At 35.6% G+C, this 23,733-nt stretch overlaps 1 protein-coding gene across 2 annotated transcripts in view; it reads right to left on the bottom strand.

The window, feature by feature from the left end:
* The window catches only part of LOC133532003 (cell surface glycoprotein 1-like), a 93,788-nt gene extending 79,895 nt beyond the window's left edge, over positions 1-13,893 (bottom strand). The window contains exon 1 of one of the 2 annotated variants that reach the window (XM_061870478.1): positions 13,829-13,893. The gene's annotated coding sequence lies outside the window, so the exon portion shown is untranslated. Of the gene's footprint in view, positions 1-13,781 lie in introns of both variants that reach the window. The other variant, XM_061870476.1, reaches the window with a different exon arrangement.
* Positions 13,894-23,733: the final 9,840 nt, after the last annotated feature.

The following is a 23,733-nucleotide window of genomic DNA, read 5'->3' as shown; positions in this document are numbered from 1 at the left end:
ATTCTTTTAACATAGAAATGTTGAATCTGTTAAGTAACGTCACATATAATCATGAGCGTAAAAGTAAAATCTTGAGCGTTGCGAGTGTTTCAAGGCACGTGAGTTGAAAACTAACTTTGCTGCTCTGGTAAAACACAAACATCTTTATCACATCAATTAGTGACAAATACTGGTTCTAAAACATAAAAATTTAAATATTTATATCATTCAAAACCATAACTTGAAATTCCATTCCACTGCTTATAGCTGCTATAGGGCTAATAAACACACTGTTTTCAAAGATTAAAGAGAGCTTTTTAATTCAGACTACCCTTTGTCGCAAAAAATTAATAATCGTGAAAGTATGTATTTATATATCTGTTTTTTATAAATTATATTATGATACCTACTGACACTTGCAATCTCTTGTATATCAAAGAGCAAGAATGTTCAGTTAAAATGTATGTAGGTACTCACTCAATTGCCTATGTGCTCAGGTGAACCACTAACATTCGCCTGCTGAATACCTTTTTGGTAGAAATAATATAAATATGGGCTTCATGGTTGAAATAAAACATTAAATTGAATTAAATAAACCAAATATTGTAGCTCGTTAGTTGTAGTTAGAGATAAACATATGTTACTTTTGATGATGATAACAGTGCATGTGAATAAAAATTCCCAGCATGCTCCACCATGTCGTCAAGCTCACCATACTTATTAACCTATCGAATGAGCTAATGCTTTTACGGATACTGGAAAGCGATATGTAAATGTACTACATACCTATGAGGCCTGGATGTTAGTGAGATGACGATATGAGTTGTGCTGGTGTCCGACTTTATTACCTACATATAACATGAGTATCACATGATTATCCACCTGGTTTCATGAGCTTAATAGTCGCCTCCAAACCTCCCCTTATAGCGACCCCATTCCTCACACAAAGTTTACCTTAAGTTCATATTAGCCTCACTGGATTACTGTTCACTCTGAGTACTGATAACGTTGGTCACAATATACCAGAGACACATCATTATTCTAATAACACCATAAGAACGTTCTTGACTTGATCTAAAAGCAAATATCACTGCCGCGTCGATTTGTTCGCACACAACCTCCTTTTTCCTACTGTCGTTCTCATCTACCCTCTCAACTTCCCTCAAAAAATCCCAATAACCTAGAAGCGGTTACTTAAACGTGACTACTAACGCCATCTACTCCATGACGTTGACAAATATTAGCTGGTTCGCAATACGTTCGCGACACACGCTCTGAATTTTCTATCGCATGTTTAACGGGGAGTGCTCCGAGAAATTGTTCGGACTAATCCCTGCCGCTTCTTTTTGCCATCGCTTTATGGGACAACATTCCCAACTTCACCACTTTGATTGCAGTCGAAAACTGTGCAGTTCTCCAGAAATTTTCTCTCTCGCACAGCTCAAATGCGGAATTAACTGTCGCTCAAGGTAATTTGGGACCGATCCGACCTTCAAACCTTCAAGAAAAGGGATAATCCTATCCTAAAAACAAGCAACGCACTTGTTACCCCTGAGGAACTGGAGACGCCTTGTCTGTAAGTTTCTGTACAAAACAGTCTGTTATTTTTCTGCGGGGGAAATGTATGAGTACGTAACGTACAAATAGCCATGTCAGATAAACGTCAGTCCATACAATACATATGACCATTGGCCGAGGTTTTCGACAGAGGGATAAGCTCTTAAAGGCGTCTCCAGTTGTTATATCCTCCAAGGGAGTTGCAGGTGTCCATAGGCAACGGTAATTGATTACCATCAGTCACTTGTCATAAAAAAAACTCGATAAATAAATTACCTACGATGCGCAATCTCGTCTCGGATATTATATGTCTATGATGATTGCCCAAGTTTTATCTATTAATTTAATACCTATTTTAAAGCGTTTCTGAACAGTTTCTCTGCTCCAACGATTATCTTTCAAAACCACAGTTAATCAAGAAATTACAGCAAATTACTGTAATAGGTAGTTACGAAAAGTGCGGATGAAACGCGAGCGAGCGCTTGTGAAAATGTGATTTTGAACGGTGTTGAAAAACTTGAAGCTGTTCTATTAGGAAAAAAGTTGTGAAAAAGGCGGTGCCATTTGTAAAAAAGTTTTTACTGATATTGATTAAAATATACTTGCTTTTTGTAGTTATTTGTAATACTTGTGATGTACGACTTTTGATTGATAATAACTATTAGCACAATCGGAATAGAACAAACCTCGAAATTTTTGGAACAGTTCTAATTATGAAAATGCACTGCAATGCAATGATTATGGAAATTTGTTATGTTCGATATTTACCTACTAGCTTTTCGGTGAAGGAAAACATCGTGAGGAAACCTGCTTACATCTGCGAAGAAATTCAAAACTGTATGTGAAGTCCCCAATCTGCATTGGGCTAGCGTGGGGACTATAGCCCGAGCCCTCTCCTGGGCCTGTGCCCAGCAGTGGAACGTATATAGGTTCAATTGTTATTTGTATGTCTTTCCCATCACGGAACAATGGTGTTCCGGACCTTTGGGAGGCGTGCGCGGAGCCGAAGCCAACACGTAGAGTCCCTTTTGACACTTTAATGAAATGTAAGGGGTACACCTAGCGGATGATGCCCTTGCCCGCGTCATGGGACGCACGCAGAGGCAGCACCCGCCAGGGTGTAAGGACTATTTGAGAGTTGATGGAATCTAAAATGAACTGGGTTATTGGGTGAAAGTGATGGACTAAATACTGGGCTATGGGATAAAAAACCGGACGCCTGCCTAAAAAAACGGTGTTCAATTTTATTTCCGGCAGACGGTGACTCGCCCCCACAAGATGGGCCCCCACAAAAAGCGACATCTAGGATGGCTCAAGGGCAACACCGGTGTGAGCCGCTCAGGGGTGTCGAGAGGTGTACGCCTTTTTCTACCCAGTGGCTGCGAGCAGCCACTGTGCCAACTCGCGTCTTATGCAATTATTATTATGTAAATTAAAGGCCCCTTTTTCATGTCCACACCATTTGACATTTGGGGACGTCGAGGAATCGCAGCTATCTTGGAAAATGTGTACCATCCTGGAGAAAACTACGAGGGAAATATGGAGTAAGACAACATTGAACGTTATTAAATTCTACACAAAAAAGTCCTAGATATCTTGACGAAGCTTGTTGCAAAAATTATGGTTTGTTTTAGATAAGTTTGTAACGATGCGATGATGTGTATTACATTTGTAAATAAAAAAAATAAAAAAATAATAATTATGGGACATGCGCTCGCATCGACGGCCGGACGCAACTGAGGCGCGCGCAGGCGGCGCGCACGTATTTATGCAGCGGTTGGAGCGAGATGGAAGACAGGGCGTGCTACTCTCGCAAGCGACATTCTCTGCGGTAGTCCTGAATTGCTGTATTTTCTACTACCCACTTCATGCAACCGGCGATTGTGAGCGGGATAGAAGATATGCCATCGCACTCTAGAGAGGTGCGATTTACGTCAAAGGCTAGATTAGATTCTGTAGTTCTAAGATACCTATCTTTTTATTTTTTCGTAGGTTTAGGAATAGTATATAAGACGACGATACATTTCAATAAATGTTCATTATTTAACTGACTATACCGCTGTTTACACTTGACTCCTCCTGCCTGGACCCCCATATAATCTTTATTTAGTACCATAAAAGTAACAACTGCTTACATTTGGACAACGCTAATTTAGGTATACATATATTATATATGCACTAAAGGCTAAAGGTACACATCATTTAATTTGTTTAAACATAGGAGTAGGTAAGCGTCTTCTGTTCCCCGTACTAGTTATATAACTGTATCACGGTGGAACAGTTTTGATTGTTGTATTTGATTATGAATTGAACAACCATTTGTTACCTTTCGTGATTTTTCTCACTTGATGGTCTCATCGAAAGATCAGCGCTGGAAGCCACCAGCGACATGCTGAGATGAGGCCATTTCGTGGCACTTTATACTTTCTTTGTTTTTGTTATATCATGTAATGTAATGTGTTTTTTGTTTGTGTTTACGAATAAAAAATATTGTATTCTATTATATAAAATAAAATAAATTTAGTAAGTATAAAGACTTATATACATACATATTTGTATTACACGGTATCGGTGAACGGGTATCGCAACAGCTTACGCAAGAAAGCTTGCAACAGTCTGTAGCTGAAGTTGACATAGTTTGGGACCCAAGGTCGGACAGACATGCATGCAGACTTATGTAATAGGTCCTTGTGGCGAAAGGTGTAAGTTGATGTGTTATTTATAAGATTATAATTACTTATATTGTATTTTAATTAAAACGCGATTGCTTTTAAGATGCAGTAGGTTCATATATATATATATATATATATTTATTTATTATTATTGTACTTTCGGTGGTGGATTGTTATATTTATTTGCGTATTTATTTTTGCGGTGGGAGGGTGGGAACATTAATTGCATGTAAAAATACGCAAGTAAGTATAACGGGTTAGCACTGATTGACTAGCACGTTATCTTTTCGTGGATAAGCAAAGTAATATTTTTGTTTTAATTTATAATTATGTTTTGAAAATATTTGAATATACTAATATGTTGCAATAACGAACTGTATCTCATTTACTATGGAATTTAATGTACTGAAATAAAGCTAATTAATTTTATTATAATACGGCTGCCAAATATTATTTGTCCAAAGTTGGGATTACGTGTTTATTCTGGTCGGAATGATAAGATCTTCAAATGTACCAAATTTTATAAGAATCTGACGAAAAAAACTCGTCAAGTAAAATTCGGTCCATTAATAGGTATGTAGGCAAACTATTGCCCCTGGCAATATTTGGGTCAAAATTCTTTTCGTTGTCTTATTTCTGACCACTCTGTTACGTGTGTATTTGTGTTTTCTGACAAACAAATAAAAAAACGAGTGCTATTGTATGACTTTCTACATTCTCGTTTGTATTTTTTTTCTTACATCGTCCCGTAATTGTATGAAAAATTCGTGCCTAAAATACGAGACAATCCGTAAAATACGAGACATCTGGTCATCCTACTCTATATTGAGTGAGCCGGTGGCAAATTTGCATGATATTTGCATTGAAATTGCAGTATAATGACACGGCACTGTTATATTATATGATTTAATACTTTAATATTATATAATATTATCGTTATGAGATAGTTTTCTGAGGGTAATACATAATTTGTTCTACTATATAGATACTCCAGAGTTATTTTTCTAAATATAATACACATATCACATGTTATAAAAAATATTAAAAAAAATTACAGCTAAATGTGCCGTTCTCAAGCAAAAGGTACCAGTTTGTCGCTTACCATAAGGACGAAATTGTATCTTGTATCTTCATACAAATAACCTGTTAGAGCGTCCTTATGGCATGCGACAATATGGTACCTTTTGCTAGAGAACGTCACATTTTTACTTTATTTAATAATAATAATAATAATAATAATAATAATAAAATGCTTTATTGCACACTACAAAAAAAAAAAAAATGGTATTTAATTACGCATTGGAGTGATAAAAATTTACTTTCAAACAAATTTAGTACGTTAGTAAATTATCATCATCATCACAGGCCTTTGCGTCTATTGCAGACGATTTAAGCATTGCTGTTTAGACAGCGGGTTTGGTGACTGTGGAGGCCGATGCGTGAGCGGCACGACCTCCCACATTTTTGGCAGAAAAAGCTCATGCCACCTGAGGTTCCAGTCCCGATTTGCTTTCTGCGACACCTTCTGCTATCTAACGTAGTAAACCAGGCTTGGTCGCATAGCTTTCTCCCCTCCACAACACTCTTGCGCCATCCATCACGGTTAGTAAATTATATCGAAATAATATTATATGAAATATTATTAAATAATACCCATAGGTCATCTAGAAAAAAATTTTTTACCTAGTTTTTAACTGTATTTTCATTTTCTGTGTTGTAAACTGTATTAGAATAAATAACAGTTATTTACTTGCGGCCCTATTCGAAGAATGAATTACGATAACGATACGCTCTGGTTTAGATAAGTTCTCATTTAGATATGTTGTGTATGTCGTAGAAGCAGCTCGATTCGGGCAATGTCATGTGGGATCACAGCAGAATCGAAATAAACGTCAATTTTGACATGTTGTTTAGTTATCGATCTTTTAAAGATCTTTCCAAGATCTTAAACGTGTCTTAATCATTCTTCGGGCCGTTGGTTACGAACAATTGTATTATTTAACTACATCAGTCAAGCCTTATAAAAGACATCAACGCGCGTGGTTAACGAACTAACAGGCGTATTATCATTTTAATTTTAGGATATTGTCCAAATGGAATTTATGTCCTATAATCAAAATTAGAATATATTTCTATTTTAAAATTAATCAATAAATATTTGGGGGCAATCTTACACAGATTACTTATTATGGGTACTAGGCGACGATATTCATATGATGACGATATATATATATAGATATACATACTTATATATATAGAAAACAGCCATGAATCACGAACATATATCTGTGTTGTACCAGTAGGTTCTGCCATCTTGTGGGCTACATTGGAAGCATAAACTTGACATTCCTGTGTTGTCCCCTACAGTTTATGCTCCCTATTCAAACGACCCAAATTTTAATTAAAACTAAAAATATTACTTTGCTTATCCGCAAAAAGATAACGTGCTAGTCAATCAGTGCTAACCCGTTATACTTACTTGCGTATTTTTACATGCAATTAATGTTCCCACCCTCCCACCGCAAAAATAAATACGCAAATAAATATAACAACCCACGACCGAAAATTATTATTATTTATATATATGGATAACATTAATTGCATGTAAAAATACGCAAGTATAACGGGTTGGCACTAATTGACTAGCACGTTATATTTTTGCGGATAAGCAAAGTAATATTTTTTGTTTTAATTAATATGGATTTCCGCAAAGTAACGCCTGATTATATTAACCACCCAAATTTTATCCAAATCCAACGAAACAAATCGGCATCAAAATAAAAAACGGCCCATTATATTAATGCTCCTTATCATTATGTAAGATCAAAAACTATTATTTATAACTCCACAAGTTATAATACTAAAGTTTCCTATTAAAACAACAGCGTTCATTTCTCATTGTTACATGTACAGGAAATCGATAATAATCGAAGTATAATGACGTATTAACGACTTGTCGATTAATAGACAACGAATAAGCTAAATATCCTAAACTGATTGATTCGTGAAGTTTTAGAGAAAATAACTATGAGTTGGAGACCAATTAAGAGGAAACATTAGTAGTAATTTTTCCATACAAATGTTTTCGACGTTTTCCTCTCTGCCTTCTGTTTTTTTATGAGTTCAATATTACCTGTAGCTGTCTGTGCGTTTACATTTTTTCATATTTTTGGTTTATAAAAAGAGGCCTCCAGTGCGAGGCAGTGGGACGTATATAGGCTGAATTATTATTATTTGTTTTATAAGAACTGGGGCATGTGTACAGGATGGAACCTTTTCGACTGCCACGCCGTGTTCTTCTAGGTGCGGTAGCGAATGCAAAAAGAGATGTTGGGAGGCCATTGCTTCGCTTTAAAGACTGCGCCAAGACGGATATGGCAGATTTTAAGATCGACCACCGAAACTGGGAGAAGCTTGCGGAGAAGCGAACGGAGTTGCGCAAGTGCGTTGGAGATGGTCGCAAGATCTGCGACGAGGCCTGGTTTGCGGCACTAGCAGACAAAAGGGGAAAAAGGCACCGTAACGAAACGTCACAGTCCGTCGCGAATTTCCCTTGCCAGCTCTGTGGCAGAGTATGCCGCTCTCGCATCGGTCTTTTCAGTCACCAAAAAAGATGTTTTGCGGACATTGCACTATAGATCGTCTGAAATAGACGCTATGGCCAGTAGTAGTAAGAACTAGGTTACTTTAAAAAGCGCAAAAAACGGCCAAATAAATGCACCGTAAACAGACGTCTACCATACAAATCGATAACAATTAACACAAAACCTGAAACGGTTACACGCAGATTTTTTTTTCATCCCTTTCGCAAAATTTCGTTACGATTATTAAGTTTTTAAGGAGAAAAATATCGAGCACAAAATCTAGATTTCTGAGAATTTTTCGCCAATTTTTTAGGGAGGCCGAGGCCCGATAGGGGTACGCGGCCGGCAACCCCGTTTCTCGCCGAGATTTGTATAGTGCTTTTCTTAAACTTTCAACGAAATTAAACAAAAAAAAAGTTTTTTTATACTAATAAAACAAATCGCTTTATTCGTTTACACAGCTAAAAACAACGAATCTACTACTATTTGATGGTTGAATGCCAAGATGTTGTGTCACAAATTGTCGTTTAAAAACATAAGAAGGTTGCTTTACAGACCTAGGTGTGTAAGGCTGTATGAAATTCCTTTACATATCATCTTCACTCATCGCACCAGATACGTAGTATTTCCGGACCTAATTTGAAGCAAGTCATGTCAAAATTTCATTGCAAGTTTCAGAAAATGTACTAACTTATCACTACTTAGAACTCAGAACAGCTGGTGGAGCAACTATATTTTATTTTTAATGAAGTAGCTAGTATAGCTATAGGCTTGCGCAATAGGGAACTGAGGTCGGCCGTATCAAATTAGGTTACGCTTCAAGCGGCTGCCAAGCGCAGGTTTGTTTTCAACTTGGTTTACGTTTTCGTTTCAAATTATACTTGGTCAAGCAAATCTTGTCAGTAGCAAAAGGCGGCAATTACCTTATAGCTGACGACCGATCTGGCCTTGTGGATAGTGACCCTGCCTATGAAGCCGATGGTCCTAGGTTCAAATCCCAGTAATTATTTGTGTGATGAACATCGATATTTGTTCCTGAGTCATGGGTGTTTTCTATGTATTCATATAATATATTTGTTGATTAACACAAGCCTTGTTTAGCTTACTGTAGGACTAATGTCCTTGTATACTTATGTCCTATAATATTTTTTTATTTATTAATTATTATAGCTTATATTGTCTGTGAACGCGCATAACAACAAAAAATAATTTTATTATGCATATTTATAGAACTACTTATACAGTGTCACACTGTCAGTGTGTAACGGTGGTTTAAACTTTAAATATTCGTTCAATTTGTATACAAATTTTTGGGACATTTTTGCGTCAGGATTGAACATGATAGTGATTTTAAGTTGAAAGAACCCAAAGACACCAGTATCTGTGAGTATTAGGTATTCAATTTTTTTAAGAAAAAGCTCATGTTGTTGAATTAATCGCCCGTATTCGATTTACCCACTGTTTATAGTCGAGTTCACAAATATATTTATGAATATATATTTGGAACGTTGGGTTCTAAACATGTTTATGGGAGTTTTCAGAGAATAATGTAGCCAATTAGCGTGAGTTGTTAAGAAAAGTTAATCACTGTTAGTTTTGTGATGATAATTAAGCATTAGGTTTCAATAAAAAATTGGTTTTGGTGTACAATTCATTGACTATAAGCTATATTCCATTCCAATGTAAAAAAGACAAAATGTTGATTCCCTTAAAAATTTTATGCTTAATTAATTGTCTATATTAAGGCGAACGGTAGGGCAAGCTCTTTCCATACAAACTTTGTGCGCGTTTTTCTTCGTTTATGTTTTTGCTACAGTTATTATTTTTTGGTAAATATGATTATTTTTCTGTCTAGGGCTTGATGTAGTATTATTTCTTAATTTTTTTTTGTAATTTTTTTTTATAGTGAAAAATTTCTACATCTAGTTCTGCGTATATCCAATATATACAAGCAAAAAATGAAATTAAATGCTATAGTGCACACGCTACATAGAGTATTATTCCAATTAGTATTTTCGTAATAATTAATCATTTGTCAACCTCCATAGTTAACTGATACATATACTTGACAATCCGTACAGATACGTCTAACTGACTTTCATCGTATGGTCACTCAATTAAATAATAGATTATTAGTTTTTTTAAATAATACGTATTTTTTATTTCCAACAGTATATTGGCGTAAAAAGTATTTATTTCTCTACGCGTCAATTAAGATAACTAAATTTGTAGTGTTGTAAACTCCATGTAAGTTAAAATACGTCATTTTTGCGTCAACGGCATGAAATGTACGGGCCCTGTTGATTAAATTTTCTTAACAACTCACGCTAATCGCACACTATTTTCTGAAAACATCCTTATCAACTTGAACATGAACGCGTTGATGTCTTATGTATGTAAGTATCGTGTCAGTAACAAATATACGTGTATGACTCTTTCTTTGTAACATGTCTTACATATCTCAACAGACTGTATAGATGAATTACCCAATATTTTTTTCCCCAATCGTTATATTCCTATTCGCCTTTTTCCCATATTGTTTAATTTCCAGACGTCATTATCACCAGCATATAATTTCTCACACTTTTTTTATTTCCTGTCATATTTTTCGCTGTAAGCAATGTTTTACCAATCCTTATCGTTCACATACATTCAAATTACCTGCACAATATATTCCCCATATTCTTTTTTCGCCACGGGTTTCTGCATATTAGTTTCCCTAGACGCAACTTTACCGAGATTTAGGATGGAATCTAAGAGGGTGGAGTCACCAGAAGAAACTAACTGGCTAAGTACCTATAAACAGATAGGCGATAATATCTAACAGCATTAAAGTACCTACTGGATTTAAACCTCTTTAGATAAACAGTACCCCTAGTGTGACAGCGAAACGTGACGTACGCGTTTGCGTTAAGTGTCATTTTGTATGAGATTTTTGACTTTCCAAAACGTCCCGCTTGGCGCGCTGTTCAAAAACCCATACAAAATGAGACTTAACGCAAACGCGTACGTCACGTTTCGCTATCGACTGAATTTACACTAGGGGTACAGGTAACGAGTTCTTCAAAACACGACTTTTATACGGAGAACGTCAATGTCATTGAAACGTTGCATGTTAAAATTAATATTTGTATTAAATAAAGTGAAAATTAATGATTATGACGGAACCAAGCGAAGGAATCCCAGGGGGATCGTCAGGATCATGTTGCGTCTAGGGAAAATAATGTGCAGAAATTGAAACCCGTGGCGAAAAAAGAATATGGGGAATATATTGTACAGGTAATTTGAATGTATGTGAATGATACGGATTGGTAAAACATTGCTTACAGCGAAAAATATGACAGGAAATAAAAAAAGTGTGAGAAATTATATGCTGGTGATAATGACGTCTGGAAATTAAACAATATGGGGAAAAAGGCGAATAGGAATAAAACGATTGGGGAAAAAAAATGGGTAATTCATCTATACAGCGAAATCGTTATATATATATATATATATATATATATATATATATATATATATATATATATATATACAAGAATTGCTCGTTTAAAGGTATAAGATACAGTAAGTTTGTTAACGACGAACTTCAAGCTACTAAAAACACTATCAAAGCATCTCTCATAAGAATTCCATTAAAATTACCATTTCAAATAAAATCTAATGATTCGCTTACAATGCTAACTTAATTATATAATTAGTTATCAATGCAATAACAGCCCTAATGTATACGAAATAAGGTTGATAATGACAAGCTCGGTACCGATTAAAATATTACGCTAAATCATTAAGTAACAGCATTAAAATTCCATTCGCGACCAAAAGGTTTCTTTTTAAAATGTTTCACTTTGTTCGTCATTGATACTGTTATACACATAATAACCGTAAGTGACATTTGATAATCAGTATTTCGTATTACGCGTGGGTTGAATTCCCTTGAGGTAAGGCTCAATTCTAGCCTCCTCCGTATAACGTGCAGCGTCTTACGTGGTGACGCTGACTGTCCAAATCTAGTTGCACGAATTGTTCAGATCGCCATCCCATTTGTGCCTAAAACTCTCCTGAGGCCGAGAACTTACAATCTCTTGGCAGTCCAGCTTGGGCCCTTCGACTCAGTCCAAAGACGTGCTGTACGAATCGTCGACGATCCCAAACTCACAAGCGGTATTGAACCTTTAAGTCTAAGGAAGGACTTTGCCTCCTTATGTGTTTTCTACCGCTTGTACAATGGACTGTGCTCTGAAGAATTGTTTGACATGATGCCAACGGCCACTTTCTATCACCGCACCGCCCGCCGTCGGCAGGGTGTTCATCCTCACACCCTAGAACCTAAATGGTCACGCACTGTGCGGTTTAAGAGGAACTTCCTCCCGCGCACGTTCCGGTTGTGGAATGAGCTACCTGCCGAGGTTTTCCCGAGGGTCTACAGTATGAGGTTCTTCAAAAAAGGAGTGTACAGATTTTTAAAGGGTCGGCAACGCGCATGTAGCACCTCTGGAGTTTCAGGCGTCCATAGGCGTCGTGGTATAAAAAAACACTTTAAAGTTTATTCTACGACGCAATGTATTGCATCATCGTCATCATAATTTTTAAAAGTTATTGAACATGAACATAAGTGTTTTTGTTTGAAGAGTACAATATATGTTTTAATTATTTGCTCTTGTTACAGGAAACAACTTACAGGAAAGTACGGCAAACTATTGAAATCAGAAATCAGGAATAATTTATTTGCATTAACACAGTATAGGGGTGTCAAAATACATTGTTTCAAATTCAAAAACGTCACCTTTGACACTGATCTGACAGAGATCAGTATCAAATCAGTATCAGTACCTGGGCGACCGAGCTTTGCTCGGTTATAACTATTTATTGTAATACGGTGGTGTATAGGTGATAATCTTAACTAATTTTTTTTACTAAATTAAACTTGTCTAAAACAATAAAAATTAAAAAAAAATATATAAACTTGAATATATAAAAAAATAACAAAAGTTAATCACAGGGCGAGATTCGAACCCGTTACACTCGTTTCTAGCCGTCCGCGTCTTAACCCACTGGACCAGACGGACAGTGGCTGGCGACACGAAATTAGCGACCATATTCTGCGTCGAAAGAAAAACGCATGAAAACTCGAAAACACGCGTTTTCCCAAACATAAGACTAATCTAGATCGATTGTATACTCCCAAAAACCCCCATATACCAAATTTCAGCGAAATCGTTAGAGTCGTTTCCGAGATCACAGAAATATATATACAAGAATTGCTCGTTTAAAGGTATAAGATATTAGAATGAGATTTAATAAGGGCCAAGCTTACGCTTGATGACATTTGCAATGACAATGTGTGGTAATTTCGTCACTAAGACTAAGTATAATGTCAGTTCCTCACTTTGTAATACTCGAGTCGGTGCAAAGTAGGTTAAAAATACAAACAAATACCAATAAATACAAACAAATACAAGCAAATCGGTTGCCTTATAGTGGCAAATAAAATTTTTAATATGAAACAATGTGCATTAAAAAAAATACAACATATTTTACCTACATAATTAATTAAAATCGCAACTCCTAAAAAATCTAGCTATAACGCATAGTTTCTCACTTTCTCGATCGGATTAAACTTACTATGTTATTTATGTCTATTACATAAAATTAATTATAACCTTTTAAGTCCCGATGTCCCTTTAAAAGGACAAAATAAAATAATTTTTTAAACTGTAATGGAGAATTTCAAATTCAAAACTGGAAAAATGACTTTGTGATTTAGTAGTTAATATAATACGTTTCATAATATTGATAACTAATATAAAAAGCAAAAACTTCTGTCATAAACCTGAGCTTGTTAACACAAATGCTGTCATTTTACAAACATTCTCCAAACCATTCAAAAACCGACCTTGTTACCTCTCATTAAAATCGAAATCAGCTCAACACCAACTGACCGTAATACGAAACCTGTTACCGATTTAAAAAGTTACGAAACACTTACGTAATATTGAACAGCGCCGGGGAAAAATATTTTAAAACTAAACTTACAAGTGTTATTGTTTTTTTAAAGTTCACTTCACGGCACTATTTTTGTATGTATGTAGGAATGTATGAATGTATGGTGCGCGGCGGCGTGCGCGCGCGGCGGTGGTTTGGGGCAACTGGCGTGAATGTGGGGACAGTTGGTGGGGCGCGTTCACAATGGAGGTTTGCTTGTGAATCTTATGATATCGTAATTTTCTAGATAGTTTTGTACAGTCGCCATCAGATATATCGAAGCGGCGGAGGTACTCAAAAATATCTGACCACTCACTCTAGCGCGTTGACAATAGAGGCGTGTTCAGGTATTTGCCGCTCCTTGGCCGCTTCGATATTTCAATTTCGTTTTGTTTCACATATAAGCTTACAGTAAATAATAACCGAAGCGCTTACACGGTAAATACAAAATTACAAATAATACATATATTATTTAACAAATTCAAAACTAAACTACACATTAGAATACAATTAAAATTACAAAATATAAATAAAATGGACTAATAAACCTCCAAATATTTTACTCGACAGCTCCTCCGCCAGTAGTGAAGCCGATGGTCAGGCCTACCGCGAACCACGCGTGTTCAACGTGTTGCCTCCCTGTCACACTTACGTACGAATTTACAAGTGCGAGAGAGAGGCAACACGACGAACGTGGTTCGCGGTAGGCCCTCAGATTGGAATTACGAAAAGGGCATTACTTGTGTGATGAGCACAGATATTTGTTCCTGAGTCTTGGGTGTTTTCTATGTATCTGTATATTATATATATCGTTGTCCGAGTACCCACAACACAAGCCTTCTTGAGGTTACTTAGGGACTTAGTCAATTTGTGTAAGGGTGTCTCCATAATATTTATTTATTTATTTATACCTCTTGCGTGAATGATGACTCTTTCGACAATTCCTTCGAGACTCCTTTGTTTGGACTTGATTTAAAAAAAAATAAGAAACATGTTATTACCGTTTTTTTTCTTAAATGTTGTAGTAAATACTTTATTGCACAAAACAAGTACATAACACACACATTATTCCCTTAATTATGCTACTTTCATACACAAATTAATGGACTAATATATAAAACAATAAATGGAATATTTTGATGACTATGAAATAAATATTATAGGACATTATTACACAAATTGACTAAGTCCCACAGTAAGCTCAATGAGGCTTGTGTTGAGGGTACTTAGACAACGATATATATATATAATATATACATATTTATAAAATACTTAAATACATGGAAAACACCCATGACTCAGGAACAAATATCTATGCTCATCACACGAATAAATGCCCTTACCAGGATTTGAACCCGGGACCATCGGCTTCGTAGGCAGGGTCACTACCCACTAGGCCAAACTGGTCGCCGATAACATTTAATCGTTTGGCCAACACCAATCTAAACGCATCTTTATCAACCACGCACACAACCGTACTTAAGCTAGCATATTGCCCGCGGTTTCGCCCGCGATATTGCTCAATTTACAGTCAATGTAAGATCATGAATATTTTCTCCGTCGCGGATCGATGGCTATTTGTTGTGAATACATTGTTTACTTTCGCTGTACATAGATATGTAAATGATTACTTAGAAAGGATATATTTGAAAAAATATACTTTTTCTACTCGTCGACTGTAGTGGTTGAATTAAGGTTTCGTATACCAAATTTTAATGTATGGGCTCCAAACTTAACAATAAAATTTATTTCGATACGCTGTAGGCTGTAAAAAAATTACCCACACATGCCGCCGCGCTCCCATAGAAAAGACTAAACTTAGGGTTTCGTAGTCAACTAGGAACCCTTATAGTTTCGCCATGTCCGTTTGTCTGTCTGTCTGTCTGTCTGTCTGTCCGAGGCTTTGCTCCGTGGTCGTTAGTGCTAGAAAGCTAAAATTTGGCATGGATATATAAATCAATAAAGCCGACAAAGTCGTACAATAAAATCTAAAAATCTTTTTTTTTTTAGGGTACCTCCCCTACATGTGAAGTGGGGGTGAAAATTTTTTTTTGCTTCAGTCCTACAGTGTGGGATATCGTTGGAAAGGTCTTTCAAAACTAATAGGGGTCTTCAACAAACATTTCTTGATAAAGTGAATATATTCGGAGATAATTGCTCCGAAAGAAAAAAAAAATGTGTCCCCCCCCTCTAACTTTTGAACCATAGGTCCAAAAAATATGAAAAAAATCTTGGTAGTAGAGCTTAAGAAAGACATTAAATGAAAACTATAGCGGATATGATCAGTTTAGCTGTTTTTGAGTTATCGCAAAAAGTTTCTCCTCCATAGTAATAAGACGTACACCCACAGTTCATCCCTTGGTTAACAATCTACCATACTTTAAGCTCCAGTTTAGCTTATTGTGACGGAAGAGTAACTACGGAACCCTACTCTGAGCATGGCCCGACATGCTCTTGGCCGGTTTTTTTTATATACGTCGGTGGCAAACAAGCATACGGCCCGCCTGATGGTAAGCAGTATCCTATGTACGCCTGCAACTCCAGAGGAGTTACATGCACGTTGCCGACCCTAACCCCCTCCCACCCTCGTTGAGCTCTGGCAACCTTACTCACCGGCAGGAATAACACTATGAGTAGGGTCTAGTGTTATTTGGCTGCGGTTTTCTGTAAGGTGGAGGTACTTGACCTTGGCCTTGGCGCTGCGGGCACGACTAGTAACCACGCCTTTAGGTGTTCTTGGCGTTCAAAAGGTTAAAAAACACATTCCTCGCTACGAATTCTCGCACCTCTGGTAGGAACGCGCTGAACGCAGCCTTATGATTATTTTATTTTAATAGGGTTGTTTCCAATTTTTCGAAACGCTTGTATTACGTTACCCTAAAACCCCTAAAACCCTAAAAGTTACCCTAAAATTCAACTTTTATACTAAATACGGCTTTAAATATGTTATATTAACAAAATATATTTTGACAGATGCTTTCGCGCCCAAAACGCTCATTGAAAATTGTGTGACGTCACAGTTTACGGTTTGACACATAACTACATACACACGTAGAAGATACGAACTGTCAACTGACATTTGTCATTTGTTGTTTATCGCCTAACTGTCAACAGTGTCAATCCGAGAGTTGTGACGTCATCAGAATCTTCAATGACGTTTCGAGTTTGGTCTCGTGACGTGTGCCAAAAGATATTTTAAATTAAATATTTACAAAAATATGGTCATTACAGGTCCCCTAAAAGTAGTTTAACATGTTCTTATAATCCAAAAGAATTTATTGGGATACAATTCTGCCCTGAGATCTGTAGATGGAAACAACCCTATTGTTTGTAGGAGTCTTTTTTATCATTTTTATGATTTAGGAGGCAAACGAGTAGACAAATCACCTGATTGTAAGCAATCACCGTCGCCCATGGACACCTGCAACACCCGAGGGGTTGCAAGTGCGTTGCCGCCATTTAAGATAGGAGCAGGTACGTTTTTTCTTGAAGGAATGAAATAATACAGAATATATTTAATTACCATTTATTTTCTAAGTACAAATGAATTATTTACATTAAAAATATTAAAAATACAGGTAGAAAAGGCAAGGTATGGCTTAGAATAATGGCTTATACATTAAATTCATAAACAATTAACTTTATTTTTTACAATTTTACTTATACACTGACCAAAATAATCAAAAATATATTTTTGTTTAAATAGAGTAGGCTATACTCTGTATCTTTAGGTATTGAAATAAAAGTAAACAAACAATTTCTACATTTTCGGGTAGTTATAATATTTATTGGTTAACCAACCAAATACAAAACCGCCTGGATCTGTCACTGAACGACCTGACTTTAACCTACATTATTTGATCATATAATGTTTCATCTACCCTCAACTGGCTTAAGGAGCTATTGGAGGGTAGATATTGTTTACTTTTTTTAAATACCTAAAGATACAGAGTAAATTTTGAAGTTTTCGATAGAACTTGTTAGTTTTATGCAGTTGACAATTTTTTTTAATTCTTAGTATACCAAAGACCAGAAAATAAAAAAGACTACCAGCCCCCATAGAAAGTCGCGTTGTAATACATAGCCGCATAATTCGCCACTAAGCGATAGCTCAACTAATATTGTTAGGTGCATTGGGATAACTTCGAATGCGAGGTAATTATAAAAATTGCTAATATCTAATACCCAAGAGTATAGAAGCGTATTGTTAAAGTAAATTTTATTGTCAACTAAATTTACTGCCATCTTTCGACACAGGACGAAAACTCTTAGGCATATGGCTATTGGACCCATGTTCTTTCACTGATATGTGTTACAGATCAAACGGTGTCGCCATCTACTCGAGTATAGGCCAAATGCGTTGCAGTAGCGTGAGTGTTGCTAAAGTTCAAAATGCTTATGGCATACATATATCTAAGGACGGGCCTTACGGGCAATAAGAATGGAACCAGTATAGCGGTGTCATGCACCCGAATTAGAGGCAATCGTGCAGTCTATCGTCACAACGCGATTGGTTGATGAGTTCGTATCACGCGCGCAATTGGTAGCAACTAGTTGCGTTAGACTGCACCATTGGCTCGAATTCGTAAGTGGACCTACCTAGTACCATGCTTAGTGCCCGTAAGCCCCGTCCTTAGATATAATGTAAATGTATTAGCTATTTTCATAATAAACTTGCTGTTGTAGTTACCCAAATGCACATTATATATGTTGCGTTTTTAGACCGCAACTTTTTATTGAGGTTGACTGTCTTTATATTTTATTTTTCTTTAGAAAGAATGTTAGTAATATATTAAAAAGAAATCTTAAAACTGTATTTCTGTACAGAAATTGTCCGTCGGGTAAAATTTTACTGAAAACTAAATTTTACCCTAAATTTATTAATTACAACTAAAATTATATTTTGTCTGTCTTTCAATCCTTGTCTATTTCCATTATTTAACAACCCATTCATTTATAATCTATAAAAGACTAGGTGTCAACGTAATGCGTCTGTCATCTGTCATTTTCTCAATTATACAGTCTCAAATATAAAAGAGCTGTCACGAACTACTTTACAGGACTTTTATGCAGTGTCTATATTTGATATAACCGCGTATTCTAAGGGAAGTTAGTTTAGACCCAAACAAATTAACTTTCATGTTTTACAAATAAAATACGTATTTTATTTATCATACATATTATAACAATATGCATATGCGCAGAGGAGGACTAAGTGTAAGGCCTGAGTGGACGCTCGAAGCGTAGCGTTCGGCGGGGCGTGCAGCGTGGCGTCGGGCTCACAAGTGATGTGAGCAGCGTGCACTAAGGCCGCTCCTATACGTTTGCATTTGTTTAAAATGCAAGCCGCACGCCGTCCCGCTGCACGCCAAACTCGAGCGTCCACTCAGGTCGTACACTTACTCACTTGTTATAGTTCATTTCAGCACGCAAAACGTCGCATTTACTGACATGACATCACAAATGTCAAAAGTAATGACAATATAATCAATACATTTCCGCAAAAAAAAATTGCACCCTGTTAACTTTTTACGTCCAAATTAATAATAACTTTTAAAATCGTCTCATAGCACTAAAAACTATTTTTTTTTATTTGCGGTTGTGGTAACAATATACGATATAAAAACTGTAGTGGTCAAAAATACGTATTTGTTAAGGTTTAAGTAAAATCGTTTCACTGAGTTGAAAAAATAGATTCATATCTTTCGCTTGCGGAGGTTTATATCACTCATTTCGCTCAATGGATCTGTAGACTATATTGTTCACGAGTGAGTAGAGAGAGATGGGTAAAAAATTTTTTCGTTGTTTTATTTTTCGTTCCCAATAAATGTGACGGAGTGGAGCTTTTAGTATGAGATGAAATTTAGTTTTTAATTTTTCTCATGTTAAATGTTACAGCTAAAAAGACATGCAATGGCACTCGTCTTTTTTAATTTATATAATAAAATACAAATATACAAGCGTGACAGAGTGGTCTAAAATAAGACAACGAAAAGAATTGTGAGCGAGATGTCAATCAATCAGATACACACAGCCATAAGTGCGAACAAGATGGCGAATCACGCGATACGATTCCGCCATGTTATTCCGACACCCTCCGAATTCTTCTGAACCGCTCTGAAACTGTAGTCTCGCATATTTGCATCGTCACACTCGTTTGGCTCGGCCGGCTCATTCGAATCATGAGTGGGAAAAAGCTAACAACTAAAACTGAGATAGATGAGTTATTGAGTGAGTTAAATCTTCAGAGTGAGTGTTTGAATCAAAAATAATTAATTTAAATCACTCGTGAACGACACATGTCTAGTTAACAAGAAAAAATACGACATTTCTTTCATCAGTTCATTTAGTTTAAAATAATAATATCAACTAGGTATGTTTATTTATAAAAATTAGTTTGGGGACAGGTTTCGCCGGTTTATTTGATATCATTATAGTTCAGTTCAAGCTCTTATATTTGACGTAGACTGTATATGAAAAAGTGATATCTTCTTACGGTAGTTCTTTTATGTACAGTTACTACTATAATTTACACTTTATGATGGTATTTTGCACATATAATTTTAAGGGCAAAAAAATCAGCCGAAGTTCTCGGCTTCATGTCATGTCTTTTGAGTTTTTGGCTAATAACTTAGCGTATATTTGATGGTTTTGTCATATGTCAAAATTCGTTGTAACGTAATGTCGAAATTTTATGATTCGAAACACTATTAGACTCAAAACTTTTTCTTAAATTATATTTATTATAGAAACATTAAAATTGGAATGCTCGTGGACATAAAAAATGCTGTAATAGGTAATGTTCCAAATAGGATAATTAAAAAATATATTATCTGTATTAAATATTAGGACATTCTGAGTACAGAAACTCAAAAAAGAGTAAGCTACAGAAAAACAGTGAGCCAAAAGATAAAACATTATTATTCCAAATTCCAAACATTTTTATTTTAGTTTCGAATGGACTTTTCTTTCAACGATTGTCACCTTGACTAAGCCCTCGGATACAGTCACCATCAGATATATCGGAGCGGCTGAAGTGTTCACAATATCTGAATACGCACACTAGCGCCTTGACAATAGAGGCATGTTCAGATATTTGTGAGTACCTTGGCCGCTCCGATATATCTGATGGCGACTGTACCATAAAGTATTAGTGACCGACTCTATAATGCATAACGAAAGTCTTTGTACTCATAACTTGTCAATTTTTTACAATTTCATCCATTTCGTAGATAAACAAGTGGCATTGAATGGATTGACAAGTAAATTTTGGACATATGTCAAAACCAACAAAAACTTGTATCATGTCTGTAAATTGTTTGTAGTCTTTCTGTATTTAATATTATTTAATAATTAATGCCTCTTTCTCATCAAATTTTGCAGCATGTAGTCATGTCGTTTTCGTCGTGCTGCGAATCTCCGTCTGTCATAGTTGTTATTGTAAGAATTGCCCCTGAAATCGGTTAATATGTTAGTAAATATATATAAAAGCGATATAAATATAATAAATAGTCTAGCAAACCAATTTTGCCAATAGGAAAAGGCACGAAATTGGGCCACAAATATTTTCGCTGTCTTATTTGTGACCACTCTGTCACGCGTGTATTTTTGTCTTTTATTAAGTAAATAAAAAAAAGTCGAGTACTTTTGCATGTATTTATAGCTGTAAATTATATTTTACATGACAAAAATTAATACGTTTTTGGCAAAAATTTCATTTTTGTACAAGCTTTTATCGCTGACTGTACTTTTTTCCATGGAAAATAGTCATCGAGACAATTCTAAAAACCCCAAACACAATTAGGTTGCGTTGTTTTATCACAGAGTTCCCGTGGCTACCTCCTGTCTCTATCATCAGATCAGCTCGATGGTACCATAATATTGCATTTACACCCGACTTACATATGTATGCAAATTTTCAGCTGTATCAGAAACCGGGAAGTGGGTCAAATTTAACTTTTAAGATTTGTCCCATACATACTAACAGGGCAAGTTAAATAAAAGCTTGTAAAAACTAAATCTCATCTCATACAAAAAGCTCCACTCCGTCACATTTTTGGGGACAAAAAACAAGACAGCGAAAATAATATCGACCCAATTAATAATTTGTATGGGTCGACAAATCGTACCTGCATTTTCGAATTGGTTTGATTTTTTGTACAAAATAAGCTTGGCAGACTAGATCAAGACTTTGTTGTTAGATTTCTTATATCAAAGGAAAAATTTTAAAAAAAATGGCGTTGGTATGCTTCGGTAGGTCAGGGCCGGTGTTTCGAAAAGTCACAATTTCGGGTCTTGACCGAAGCAGTGATTTTTTTTTAATTTTTCCGTAAATATAAACATTTGTAGTATCGCTCATATCTCCTTGATAAAAAATTAGTTAGTTGTTAGATTTTATTAAAATAGACACTAGCATGTACGAATGTAAGATTAGATCGAAGTATTGTAAGATAAATTAGATAGTAAATTTAATTAAAGGATGTTAGATAAGATAGTGTTTGAAAGTAGTGAAAGTATGCAGTAATATAAGCAGATAATATTGTATGTTCATTAATCTGAAACTAAATAGTTATTGGTAACTTGATATAAACCTAAAATAATTGTAAAACATATTTAATGACTAAATCGAAGACCATGCGTCGAAGGGAAGGAACAGATCAATATTCCTTGATTGGAGATTGGATTGATCAGTCAAATCAGATACTTTTTATTAGTACTAGTAATTAATATGTATTTTATATGATATAAATTCTTCTGTTTTATTTTTCCTTACCTAAACTTGCAAAAATATTTTTTTATTTCATGTATTGTCGCATGTTTACTGTAGTCTGTCAAGCCAATTCCGTCAGTAGAAAAAAACGGCAAATTTTTGAAAAATGGCGCGATGGGTTATCGTCGTATAGAAAATTTGAATTTCGCGCCTTTTTCTACTGACAAAGTTGTTTGACAGACTAAATATTTTTATTTTTACAGACCGATCACCTATTCTGGAAATTATGTATTTTAAAATGATCCGTATAAAATAGTTCTTTAGATTATAATTCACTAAATATTTATACATAGTTATCTACAATTATTAATTTGCTTTTAAAAGGTCAAAATAAATTGTTATTATATTTCTATAAATTCGATACATTTATGGTAACTTTCTGGCAAAACAAACTAGTTTGTAAAAAAAATAACACTTAAAGTAGGTAACTTTATACGATTTTGTACCATGATATATTTTTTGTACAATGACATATATTTTGTAATATCCACGAAATATAATGGCTTAGAAAAAATAGCTACTAACTTGCAAATTGAAATACTTACTTTCAAATTGTGATTTTTATGACACTGACATATAAAGTTAATGGCAGTACCCCTAGTGTAACTTTGATCGACATCATAACGTGACGAACGCGTTTGCGTTAAGTCTCATTTTGTATAGGATTTTGACTTTCCAAAACGTCCCGCTTGGCGCGCTCTTTCTAAATCCAATACAAAATGAGACTAAACTCAAACGCGTACGTCACGTTTCGAAATCGAATTTATTTACACTAGGGGTACAGTACCCCTAGTGTAAATATTTTCGACAGCGAAACGTGACGTAGGTACGCGTTTGCATTAAGTGTCATTTTGTATGAGATTTTTGACTTTCCAAAACGTCCCGCTTGGCGCGCTGTTCAAAAACCCATACAAAATGAGACTTAATGCAAACGCGTACGTCACGTTTCGCTATCGACTAAATTTACACTAGGGGTACTGGTAAAACTATTACAAATGAAGGATCATGTGAGATCACATATTTTGATTATCAGAATTGTTGTCATAATAATTAATTGTGCGAGAAAGCTGCCAGCTCTTCGGTCACCTGTGAAGTCGACCAGCCGTTTAGATAGTTCTTTAAAAAGTTGTAGAGCATTAGGACCCCACGGGCCAAGCGTCTCGACCCCAAATGGCATAAAAATGAG

This window comes from Cydia pomonella, chromosome 26 (assembly GCF_033807575.1).
Source record: "Cydia pomonella isolate Wapato2018A chromosome 26, ilCydPomo1, whole genome shotgun sequence".
In the NCBI taxonomy this organism is placed as follows: domain Eukaryota; kingdom Metazoa; phylum Arthropoda; class Insecta; order Lepidoptera; family Tortricidae; genus Cydia; species Cydia pomonella.
Note: the sequence above shows the minus strand (reverse complement) of the source record. Positions and strands in the feature narration are given on the sequence as shown.